The 12,957-nt window shown below is 33.2% G+C and overlaps 1 long non-coding RNA gene across 2 annotated transcripts in view; it reads left to right on the top strand.

Annotated features, from left to right (window-relative positions):
* LOC306650811 overlaps positions 1-12,957 on the top strand; it is a 256,611-nt gene that overhangs the window by 189,083 nt on the left and 54,571 nt on the right. For both annotated transcript variants that reach the window (XR_013761036.1, XR_013761037.1), the window contains exon 3: positions 295-393. This is a non-coding gene — a long non-coding RNA (uncharacterized lncRNA). The remainder of the gene's footprint in view (positions 1-294; positions 394-12,957) is intronic.

Below are 12,957 nucleotides of genomic sequence, written 5' to 3' on the forward strand. Positions count from 1 at the left end.
TATATTCACCAAGTTGTGCAACCATCACAACAATTTAATTTTTTAACATTTTAATATCTCAGAAGAAAAATCCATGCACATTAGCCGTCAGTCTCACTTCCATTATCCTTCCCTAATCTCAGCCCCAGGCCAACATTAATTGATTTTCTGTCCATACAGTTTTGCCCATTCTGGACATTTTACATAAATAGGATAATGTAATATGTGGTCTTTTGTGACTGGTTTCTTATTCTTTTCTACTTTTCTTCTTAATTTTTTTTTTTTTTTTTTTTTTTTTTTTTTTTTTTTTTGCAGTGCTGGGAATTGAACCCAGGGCCTCATGAGTGCTAGAGAAGAACTCTAGCACTAAGTTACATCTTCAGCCCTATTTCATTCTTCTTATTATCAAAGAATGTGAGTATGTGTAAATAGCACATTTTATTATCCATTCATTAGTTGAGATTTTAGACTTTTTCCAACGTTTTTTCTATTATGAATAAATACTAACATGAAAAGTCATGTAGTGTTTTCTGTGGACCTATATCTTCATTTCTCTTGAGTATATACCAAACAGTGATGTTGCTGGCATCCAGTAATTCTGTATCTCACATTTTTGGGAGCAATTAAAAACTGTTTTCTGGCTACACAATTAACATTCCCACCAATGATGTGTGAGGGTTCCAGGTTCTTCACATCCTCACCAACACTTGTTATTGTCTGCCTTTTTAATTTTTGCTATCCTTAATGTGTAGTGATTATGAATATAGTTTTATGTTTTTATTGTCCATTTAGATATCTTTTGCCAACTCAAATATACTGTCAACTTTTTCTCTTTACTCAAAGGAAGTCTTTCTTCCTTCCCACTTTAGTTTGTATAAAGAAGAACTTCCATTACTCGTGATATTAGGATCTTCATCACCTTCCATTGTGATATGGCAAGTCAAGACATAATCAATGAATAATATGAGATGCTCATGCCCACAAATACTTGAGTTTCCTATCTCATTGTTTAACACCTAGTGTTATTTCCATAGCTCCTGCCACACTTCTGATGTTAAAGTCTCAACCCTTTGCAACCACTCATTTCATTCCCAATTGTCTCAGCTCTTCTGTAATGTCTCCTTCAAGTTCATGATAATATCTGTATCCCACAGACTGAGAAGCCCAATACATTATTTCATTCCCTTAAATTTACACATATTCCCCAGTGATTTTAATGAACTGCACAGATGACTTTTTTTTTCCCAATACACTGCTATTTTCTATCTTCCAAAAGAGAGTGCATCTGGAAATGTAAAAACTAAGTCTATTGTTATAAGATAACATAAGACTTAAAGAGAATTACCATAAAATTCAAATTTCACATCTCATTATGAACCTTCTCCCTCTTTTTTTCTTCATAGGGAACACTTTTTTCTTTATCTTCAAGTCTCATGAAAAGCCATTTGTCATCATGTCCTCCAACCCTCTATATTGAGATTATAGAAAATCTGAATCATTTTGATTACCAAAGCTTGATCATTTAATGGTGAAATCTTATAATTTTTTAAATGTATATCATCCAGATAATGTCAGTTTCCTTTAGAATCTTATTTTGCTACAAAATAAAAATATACATCAAAACCTTTCTTATGCTAAGCCATGCCCACTCTGTTGTTTCTGAGACAATAAATAAATATGGATTAAATGTAATGGCCAAATTATTAAAGTGAAATAATCTACCTTAATAGTAAGGGAAAATATATCAAAATTCACTTCAAATTATACTTTCCCCTGTATTTTATCAATGCTGTATCCTAAAATATTATGTGGTTATAAACAAATATGAACATAAAAGTTTAGAAATCACATAATATTTGTTTTTGGCACCACGATAAGTTAAAATATTGCCCCTATTTTTCTTATATACATATTTTCCTCCACAGATTATTTTTATTGTAATGAGAACACTTAACATGAGAGTCATCTATTAACAGATTTTTAATTATATAATAGTAATGTTGTATATAGGCACAATATTGTAAAGCAGATTTCTAGAATTTACTTACATTGTATAACTGAAAATTTATATTCATTGAGTGCATTTCCCATGTTCCCCTCCACCCAGTCCCTGGTACTCACCATTCTATTCCCTTAAAAGTTTGACTATTTTAGATAGCTCATATAACTGGAATCATTCAGTATTTGTCTTTATGTGATTAGTTTTTTATATCAAGCATAATGAGAAGAGATACCCCCTAGGAATCTGAGGAATTCCTGGAGAGAAGGAGAAACTTGTTTCAGGATCAGTGGAGTCCTTGGCACCCAAAATTTCATCACATACCAGTCGAAGGGACAGAAAGTGGTCTATAGGAAAGTAGGTATGAATTCAAGGAACACTGAGGGTGATCTCAAGAGACAGAGATTCCTTTAGAGATAAGACCAGGAATAACCATTCACAGGAGATTGTGAGCCATCTAGACATGAGAGAGCACTTTGTATTCCCATGTTCATTGAGTAATTATCCAAAATGATTTATAGATTCAATGCAATCTCCATCAATATACCAGTGAAATTCTTCCCAGAACTAGAAAGAATAATCATAAAATCCATATGGAAGCACAAAAACAATAACGAAAGCCAACTTGAACAAAAATATAAAAGGTGGTGGCATCATAGTGCCAGATTTCATGATATACTATAGAGTCATAGTAACAAATCAGCATGATACTGGCATAAAAACAGACACATATAATAATATAATATATATATACATATATATATACAGTTGATTTTTAATAAAGGTATCAAAAATATATATTGGGGAAAATCAAACCTTGTTAATAAGTGGTGCTGGGAAAATTAAATACCTATATACAGGAGATCAAAACTTGGTCCCCCATCTCTTACCCTCAACAAAGCTGGGTGAGGTGGCACATGCCTATAATCCCAGCAACTCAGGTGACTAAAGTAAGAGGATCACAAGTCAGAGGTCAGCTTCAGCAAATACCAAGACCCTGCCTCAAAAAATATTAAAAATCGGCAAGGGACATAACATGGTAGTACAGCACCTTTGGATTCAATCATCCCTAGCACTGCAAAAGAAAAAAAGAAATGCAACTAAAAATAGATTGAAGACCTAAATATAAGACCTGAAATTATGAAACCACTAGAATAAAACATAGGGAACACACTCCAATATATTGGTTGATTTTTTTAACTATGAGCCTCAAAACACAGGCACCAAAAGCAAAAATAGACAAATGATGGTATTAGATTAAGAAACTTCTACACAGCAAAAGAAACAATCAACAGAGTGAAAAGACAACCTATAAAATGGGAGAAAATACCTGCCAACTATTCATCTGACAAATGATTAATATCCAGAATATATGTTACTCCAAACTTAACAAAAAAGTAATCCAACTAAACAATGGACAGATGATCTGAATGGACACATCTCAGAAGAAGAAATACCAATGGCCAAAGAACATTTTTAACAGTGTTCAATATCTTTAGTCACCAAGGAAATGAAAGTCAAAACCACCATGAAATATCTCACATGAGTTAGAATGGCTATTATTTTAAAAAGTTAACAAATGCTATCAAGGATGTGGAGAAAATAAAACTCTATATACAGTTGGTGGGAATGCATATTAATACTGTCATTATGGAGAACGGGATTGAGAGTCCTGAAAACCTAAAAATAAATCTACTAATAGGATCCAGTTTTCCCACTAGTAGGTATCGTTCCAAAAATTAAATCCATGTACCAAGGAGATCCTTCACTCCCATGTTTATTTTGGCATTATTAATCATAGCTAAGACACGAAATCAACCTAGATTCCATCAACACATGAATGGATGAAGTAAATGTCACACACACACACACACACACACACACGCATGCACACACACACACTGGAATAGTATACAGTCATAAAGAAAGATCCTTTATTTTGCAGCAAGACTGCTAGAAATGGAGGATATTATGTTAAATGAAGTAAACCAGGCACAGAAAGATAAATGTCAAACGTTTTATCAAATGCAGAAGCTCTAAAATATCCAGCTGAATGTAGAGTAGTGATTACTAAAGGCTGAAAAGGGAGTGGATGAAAGAAAAGTTGGATAAACTGTGCTAAAACACAGAAAGATTAGGTTCTGGTATTCTGTAGCATGGTATGATCTTATTTCACAATAATATGTTGTGTATATTTATGAAGATCTAGGAAAATAAGGAGCTCAAAGACTCCAAATATAAAGAAATGATAAGGAAAGCTTTATGTTAATTGCTCTGATTTGATCAGTGCATGTTGTGTTAATGCGTTGAGGTATCACACTAATCTCCACTAATATGTACAATTAATGCATGTTAATCAAAACTATATCATTTAGCCAGGTGTGGTGCTACACATCTGTTGCCCCAGCTACTGAGGAGGCTGAGGCTAGAAGGATCACTTCAGCTCATAAGTTCAAGATCAGTCTGTTGGAAATTATCAAGAATACAAGTAAAAATTAATGTTGGTGAGGATGTGGGATAGAGTACACTCATACACTGCTGGTGGGACTGCAAATTGGTGCAACCACTATGGAAAGCAGTATGGATGTTCCTCAAAAAACTAGTAATGGAACCACAATTTGACTCAGTTATCCCACTCCTCAGTATATATCCAAAGGATTTAAAATCAGCATACTACAGTGATACAGTCACATTAAAGTTTACAGCAGCACAATTTACAATAGCTAAGCTATGGAGCCAATCTAGGTGTCTTTTCAACAGATGAATGGATAAAGAAATTGTGGTATATATTCACAATGGAGTATTACTCAGTCATAAAGAAGAATGACTTTATGGTATCCATCCAGTAAATGGATGGATCTAGAGACTATCATGCTAAGTGAAATAAGCAAATGTCTAAAAGCCAAAGGTCAAATGTTTTCTGTGATATGTGAAAGCTAACTCACAACAAGGGAGGAGAAGAGAATAGAAGTTCAGTGACTTAGACAAAGGGAACTGAAGGGAAGGGAGAGGGAATAGGAAAAGGAAAGACAATGGAATGAATCTGACATAACTTTTCCATGTACATATATGAGTACACCATAGTGAATCTCACCCTCATGTGCATCCATAAGAAATTAACTAAAAAAATAACTATGGGTTATCAAATAACAAAACTTATTAAACAAGTTAAGTTGGAATATAATCAACTTATATTTGTTTAACTAAATTTTCCCCACTCTGGACAGCACACACATTTCAGGTTTCTCCCACTTCCCATGCTCCTCCTTTTCTTTATTCTCCTTCTTTATTACCTCTCCCTCATCTCTCTCTGGAAGAGAGAATGTTTCCAATTTTGGCACTGACTTAATTCAGAGTAATATGCTATTGTTTACACAAGACAACATAAATATTAAGAATCAATAAGTCTGCTACTATCTTCATCAATTTCCTATGTAACATTAAAAAAAATGGTCGAAGTCCTGTGGAAATTGTAACCTAACAGAAAACTTCCTGTAGCTTAAATATCACTTTGCTACATTTTAATTATGGTACAACCTTTTTAATAGCTTTATTTCACAGCACTGAAATACTTACGCATTTTGTCATATTATTTAAAATTTGGCATTTTGTGTAGATAAGCAAATATCTAGGTGGAATAAGAGGGTATTTATGAAAAAAGTTTATATAAGCAGCAGTAGCCATTCTGACTCTATTTAAACTACGTAAGACAGAGGAAAACATTTTCAACTGCCACCTTATTGCTTTAAAAAGCTTTCCCCTGAGCTTTTAAAGAAAAGGAATGTTACCACAGTAATTGGATAGTCTGTGACAACATGTTATAATTTCTTTATTAATTATGATTCTTAATGTAGAGAAAATGAAATCTCTGTGTGTTTGAATTCAGTTGCCCTGCCAAAGTTAATTGCTCCTCAAGAGATGCCAACCTTGGGATGTGCTGGGAGTGTGAAAAAGAATAACTGCTGACTTTAGTGTCTTATTTTCCAGTGAGTTAACATTTTTCATGTAATTAGCCCCAGAGTTCTTTTTAGATTAACAGATCAACTAATAACATGTTATGTTTTAAAAGAGGCAAACAACAGGGAAGTGGGAACATAACAAGAGCACATTTAAAAGGGCATAGAATCATTATAATAAATGCATTTAAACAATAGTGCCATCTTAACCATTATAAAGTTTATTTACCTTTGTATGTACTACTCAAAATAAGTATAGCATCAAGTTTAATATGCTATAGCTTGGCATTCGTTTATGTAACTTATGTAGTTTATTAATAGGACGTGATTTTAGAATATCTTTCAGATTATATTTCATGCATAGTGTACCTTCTTATAATAAAATCATTTTAACAACTAAAATTGCCAGACAGTTAGTATCTAGCTTCTGATAAAAGTATACTTGACACAATTGATATTCTAAAAGATTAGGTGGTGTAGAAGGCTTTCATATTATGGTTTCTCTAACCTGACTTCTCTAATATATAACTCCATTACTAAGTAAAACCATCAAAAATCTACAAATTTTACACCCAATGCTATAATGCCCCTCAGAAATGATTACACAGACTTACAATTCAGCACAAACAGTGTGGAATTTATTTACATTCCCTAAAATATATGTTCATTTGACATGATTTTCTACAGGTTTTGAAAAACAGTATCAATGAAAATATTTTATTTTTTGATCCTCTTATAAAGTACTTATGCAAAAATATATTTTCAAGGTCACTACTAGGGAAAATTCTGCATCTTAATCAAGAAGTATGATTCATTTAATTGGATGATTGGCATATATCCTGGCATTCATCCAATTTTCAAGTGAGCAGAATATGAATAATACTAAGAAAAGCAATACACATTGAAGAAGCTAGATATTACATATTAAATATTTGAGCATAGGGGAAATTTATGGTACATTTATTTGATTCAGATTTAGATTTAGAACAACATAGCGAGGGTTGGGGTGAAAGTTAAAATAAGAGACACTTGTTAAGGAATTGGATCCATGATCAAAATATCCAGATCAATATTGTAATTATCAAATTCTTTTAATCTTAATGAGACTGAAATATACCAGTTGCCATCTATAAAATTCTGTGATAACCGTTCTCTCTCTATAGATATAGCACCCATTCTCACCCCAGAGCTTTGCTATCTCCCCTCCATTCCCTAAAAATTATTTTACAAAACAAAATTGTCTCCATAGATTTCTTTTGGAAAACTTATGAAGAGGTTTATTGGGTTCATGATTCTGGATGCTGGAAGGCTCAAACAGCATGATGTGTGATAGGAAACTATAGACACTCTCAGAGAATCATGGAATTGGGAGATAGTTCCAAAACTTTTTCAACCCAAAGCAGTGATGTGCTAGTAAATACTTAACTAAAATGGTTCTCCAGAAATATACCTCTTTGATTTGTAGTTTTATTATTCTGATTTCTGTGCCATAAATACTCCTTTCATGGCTGATTCCATGCTACCAATATATCATTGAATATGGACTTGGGAGACATGCATATAGTTGGCGTTGCAGAACCAGTGTTCTGACTCCTGAAAATATGTCACTATTTAATCTAGGTAGTTGTTAAATGTTGGCGGCCAATAGTGATCTCTTTTTAGCTTACTAAACTTTCGAGTCCCCTCTGCAATTGTGTTCTTTCCCTGTGAGCACTAATCACAATCTAAGCTAATTTTCCTATATTCTTTGGAAATAAAATTTGTCTGGTTTATGACATTTTTACATTCTGACTTCTTGTCCTTGAAAGTCATTAAGTGATCTTTTAGCATTCTCTTTTGATATATACTCAACTGAGTCTGCTTTGTTTTTCGTTAAAGCCTGTGTCTTAATTTCTATTTCACACCATAAATCATATTCCGGTATATAGTTTGACTTGATTTAGTTAGTTCAAGTCTTACTAGTACTTACATAATTCTCTAGAACTTTTAATTAACTGCATGAATACAAAAAAAGTATTTTCAGTTTATTTCAACTTCCCTCTTAATCCATGGCCTCATATGGGTACATCCTATATATTTGGTTCACTTTTTTGGATTCTCCAAATTTCTTCTTTTCCTCCTCTTTTTAATCTTTTTTAACCTTCCTTTCTTTTACATATCTTTCTCTACCACTGAATTTCTATCTTTAAAAAACTGATTATAATATTATTAATAGCAAATGATATATCAAATTCATACTAAAATAACACCACTCCAAACAGTAGTGTTGATATAGAATTTAAAATCAGAGAGACCTAAGTTCAAATATCCTGGTAGCTTTGGGCCTTTGAGTAAATTGTTTTAATTCTTTTGAGCCCTAGTTTTCTTATTTGTAAAACGTGAATAATTTCTACATTTTGTGGTTGTTGTAATAACAGTAAGGTATGCATTGTTCCAGACATATTTATAAGAACTGAATAAATGTTAATCACTAGAAAAGTAGTAATAGTAGTGGTGGCAGTAGTGGTAATAGTAGTAGTAGTAATATTTGTAATAGTAGTAGTAGTAAGTAAGGCTCACAATATATTTTTAAGTAATAAAAATGATGTACATTACATTAGGTTTCAAAACACATCACTTTCTATTCTGGGTATGATGGTATGTGCCTGTAGTCTCAGTTACTCAGGAGACTGAAGCAGGAAGATCTCTTGGGCTCAGGAATTTAAGACCAGCATGGGCATAATAGCAAGAAGTGTCTTAAAACCAAAACACAACAAAATCAATCACGTTATTCTTTCACAGTTTACTTATATGACCTGTAGAGACCTGTTTTCTAGAATACTAGCAAGACTTAAGGGTAAATATTCTTTGTGCAACCTGATTAGCATAAATCTTTCAAATCAGTGAACTTTATGGAATGTAAGAATACTATTTAAGGCAAAAAGAATATGTTCCAATCCTAAATATACTATGCATTTGCTCTCAGCAAATTAGAATCCTTTATAATCACATAATTTCAAGCTATAGTAATATCAAAATACTACAGCACTTCTGAAACTTCCACTGTGTGCTCACTTACAGTGAGAAGACTTTCTTCTATAAGATTATGCCTAGTTAAATGTTACCAGTGGAATAACTTCTTGGTATCTGCAAGGGTTCCAGGACCCCCAAGTTTACAAAAATCCACAGGCATTCATATCTCTTATATAAAATGGTATATTTGCAGCCAACCTACATATATCTTCCTATATTCACTATATCATCTCTAGATTATTTTTAATATCTAATATGATGAAAGTGCTATGTACATAGCTCTATATTATACTTTGGGGGACTAATGACAAGGAAAAATTCTATACATATCCAGTACAAAAATTTTTAAATACTTTTGATCTACAATTAATTGAATCCATAAATGTGGAACCCACAGATACGGAGGACCAATTGTATTTTTCCTGAAATTTGGCTAAAGCCTAGTACTAAAAATAGTACTATGTGAACTATTTTGTGTTTAGCTCTATGACACTCTACTAAATTCAGTAGATTATTTTGGATACTACTTATGACTTTAAAATTGTTTTGAAGGTCTGCCCAAATTAGATTCACTTGCAAAGTTGGAATATATTTCCAAAAAGTTAATATCCCTTGGAGATTTTTTATTTAACTTCTAACTAACAAAAATTGGATATATTTATGGTGTAGGACATAATGTTTTGATTATGTATATATTGTAGAATGTCTAAATCAAGCTAATTAGCATATCCCTCACATATTTATAATTTTTACATGTTAAGAACAACTAAATTCTACCTCTTAGCAATTTTCAAGTATATAATACATAAAAACACCTAAAAATGTTCACTTAATTAAGCCAGATACCACCAGCAATTCCGCTGTTTCTAAAGGCCTGATTTCCAGTTCAGGAATTTCTGTGGATTTATACCTTTCTCCTAACCCCTCCTCCCTTACTCCAAACACTTCTAAAATCATGTTTACTGTCCATGAATGTCTATGTTTGTATCAATATGCTATTTTGTGCAAATATTTCCTATTCAGATTTTGAACTTACTAATTAATTTGTTCTTGGTTTAGTTTCCTAGTTAAATTGAAACACTTAGTGATTTCAATTTTGAAACAGTCCCCAGATCAGCTTCCAGCACCCTTGAAACATTCTTGGCTTCCTCTGTTCATTATTATATGGACTTGAAATACTCATACAGATTTCTTTGGGGAAAGAGCACAATACAAGTAATTTAAAATAAAAACATACCTTGCTACTTTTCCAAGTAATATTTACAAACAATATGACAAGCATATTTTAATTAAAATATCGAAGAAACCAATATTTTAACCATAAAGGTGAACATTTTAGAGCATAGCATTAATCTCATCATTGAAATTATTTGATGATGGATAATTACTAAATTGAAATCACTAAATCTTAAGGGCATGATTATATTATATTAAAAGACCCAATCATTGGAATAAGAAAGCATACATTAAATATAGAAATGCTTATTAGCAGTAACTTCATCAAATCTGATACAACTCTTGCTAAGGAATAGTCAAATGCAAAGTTATTGTATGGACAATGTACAGACAGAATATAAATATTTGTAGAAACTGCTTAAACTCTGTAATATATTTGTGACTGTTTCAGTTTTTCTCTTGCTATTAACTTACATATATTTTCCATTGTGGTCAGTAAATGTATTTTGTATGATTTTAATCTTCTTAAATTTGTTAAGACTTGTTTTATGACCAGAAATGTGCTCTATCATGGAGAAAAATCCCTGTGTACTTAAAAATGTGTATTTTGTTGCTATTGGGTAGAATGTTTTGTGTCTGTTAAGTCCATTTGGTTTATAGTGTCGTTCAACCCCTCTGTTTCCTTATTGATCTCCTATCTGGATAATGTTTCCATTATTGAAAATGGGGTAAACTTTCCAACAAAGTAAAGCCCAGAAACAGATGGATGCACTGGTGAAATTTACCACATACTTTAAAAGAAATAATGCCAATACTTCTTAAGCTCTTCCAGAAACTTGAGAAGGAGGGAGTGCTTCCAAACTCACCCCATGAGGCCACCATTATCCTCATACCAAAGACGGCCAACAAGTACAAGAAAAGAAAACTACAGGCAAATATCTCTGACAGAGATGCAACGGTCCTCAATGAAATACCAGAAAACTAAGTGAAGTTTACCTCTGGGATGCAAGAGTGGTTCAACATATGAAAATCATTTAGTATGATCTAGCATATTTACTGTACAAATAAGAAAATCACATGATAATCTCAATAAAAGCAGAAAAAAATTTTGCAAAGCTCAACATACTCTCATGATAAAAGCTCTAAACAAACAAGGAATAGAAGGAAATTAGGTCAACATAATAACATAATAAAGATCATATATGAAAATTTTAGAGCTAACATTTTCCTTGAAGGTGATATACTGAAAGTTTTCCCTCTGAGATTCAGAATAAGACAAGGATGTTGACTCTCTTTACTTCCATCCAATACAGCATTGGAAGTCCTTATCAGAAAAATTAAGTAAGAAAAGAAGTAAAATATATTCATTTCAGAAAGGAAGAAGTAAAATTGTATTAGTTGCAAATGACATAATCTTATGTACAGAAAAACTTAAAGACCAAATCGAGAAAAAGTAACTATCAAAACTCATTGAAAAATTGAGAAAAGGAACAGAAAACAAAATTAACAAACAGAAATAAGTTCTGTTTCTATAGAGTAAAACGGAGCTGTATTCTTAGAAGGTTAGAGAAACAGTTACACTAACAGTCTCATCAAAATGAATAAAATATCTAGGAATAAACTTAACTAAGGAGATGAAAGACTTGTAGATGAAAAGCTACCAATAAATTTTGAAATAAACTTTAAAAAGACACACAGAATAGAAAAATATAACATGTTCGTGGACTAGAGATTTAATATGGTTAAAATGTCTTATTGCCCTAAGCAACCTACAGATTCAATGACATCACAATCAAAATTCTAATGACATTTTATACAGAATTAGAAAAAAAAATCTAAAATTCATATGAAACCACAAAAGGCCAGTATTAGCCAAATCAATCTTTAAAAATAAGGGTTTTTTAAGATGGCAGAATAGAGATCATGTTCCTGGCTGCTCTGTGGTGTGAAACCAAGAAAGCAGACAGGCAGCTTCTCCACAAGGTGTGTGAACACAAACGAAAGGGGGAGACTTTACTGGAATTTAAAACTGGAAATTCAACCAGGGACATAGGAGGTTGGATATAATAAAATAAGGAAAATATCCTCAGTGGCACAGCCACTGCTACGGCTGGGTCAGAAGCGCCAGTCAGAGGAGTCCCTCTGAGAGCATAGTAGAGGGATAAGGGAATTAAAGGAACTTGCATTTTTAAGAGGTCTGAGGAATGTCTGGGTACCAAGAATTTAGAAATGAAGGACACTTCCCAACAATCCTGAAAGATGCATTGCATGATATCTGTGTGCAGGGAAAGAAGACACCATCTCCCCAGAGAGCATGCAGAGGGCAAAGGAAGAAACCATTTTGTAGCCTGGTAGCTGTAGAAGCTAATTCCTGGCAAACCTGAGATTGACCTGAAATACAAGCCGAGTAAACACACACTATATGACATAGAGTGTGCTTAAGTGACCAGGAGAAAATCAAACCTGCAGAGAGGTCTACATAGGGAACCACTGGTAATGGAAACCCACCTGGTTCTACTTCTCCGCATCCAATCTGACTGTTTGCAGGACTGGCTGGAAGAGACTCATCTGGCTGGGAACTCGGAAGGGTGTCAATGGGAGAGATTGTTTGAAGACTGAACCTGAAACCAGGACACATGGGGTCAACAGGTGACATACAGGACTAAGAATTGGTTCCCCCACCACATGAGTAGAACCCAGGGGAGATCTCTGGGGTAAAGTCTTCCATCCTAGACTAGTAAGTACTGGCACTGGAGGTGTGTTGATATAAAATCTCCGGACGAATTGGCATTCAGCAAAGAGCCTGGAGCCCACCTATATCAAAACCCTGCCTCC

The sequence above is a fragment of the Sciurus vulgaris genome (genome assembly GCF_902686455.1).
Source record: "Sciurus vulgaris genome assembly, chromosome: X".
NCBI classification, from domain to species: domain Eukaryota; kingdom Metazoa; phylum Chordata; class Mammalia; order Rodentia; family Sciuridae; genus Sciurus; species Sciurus vulgaris.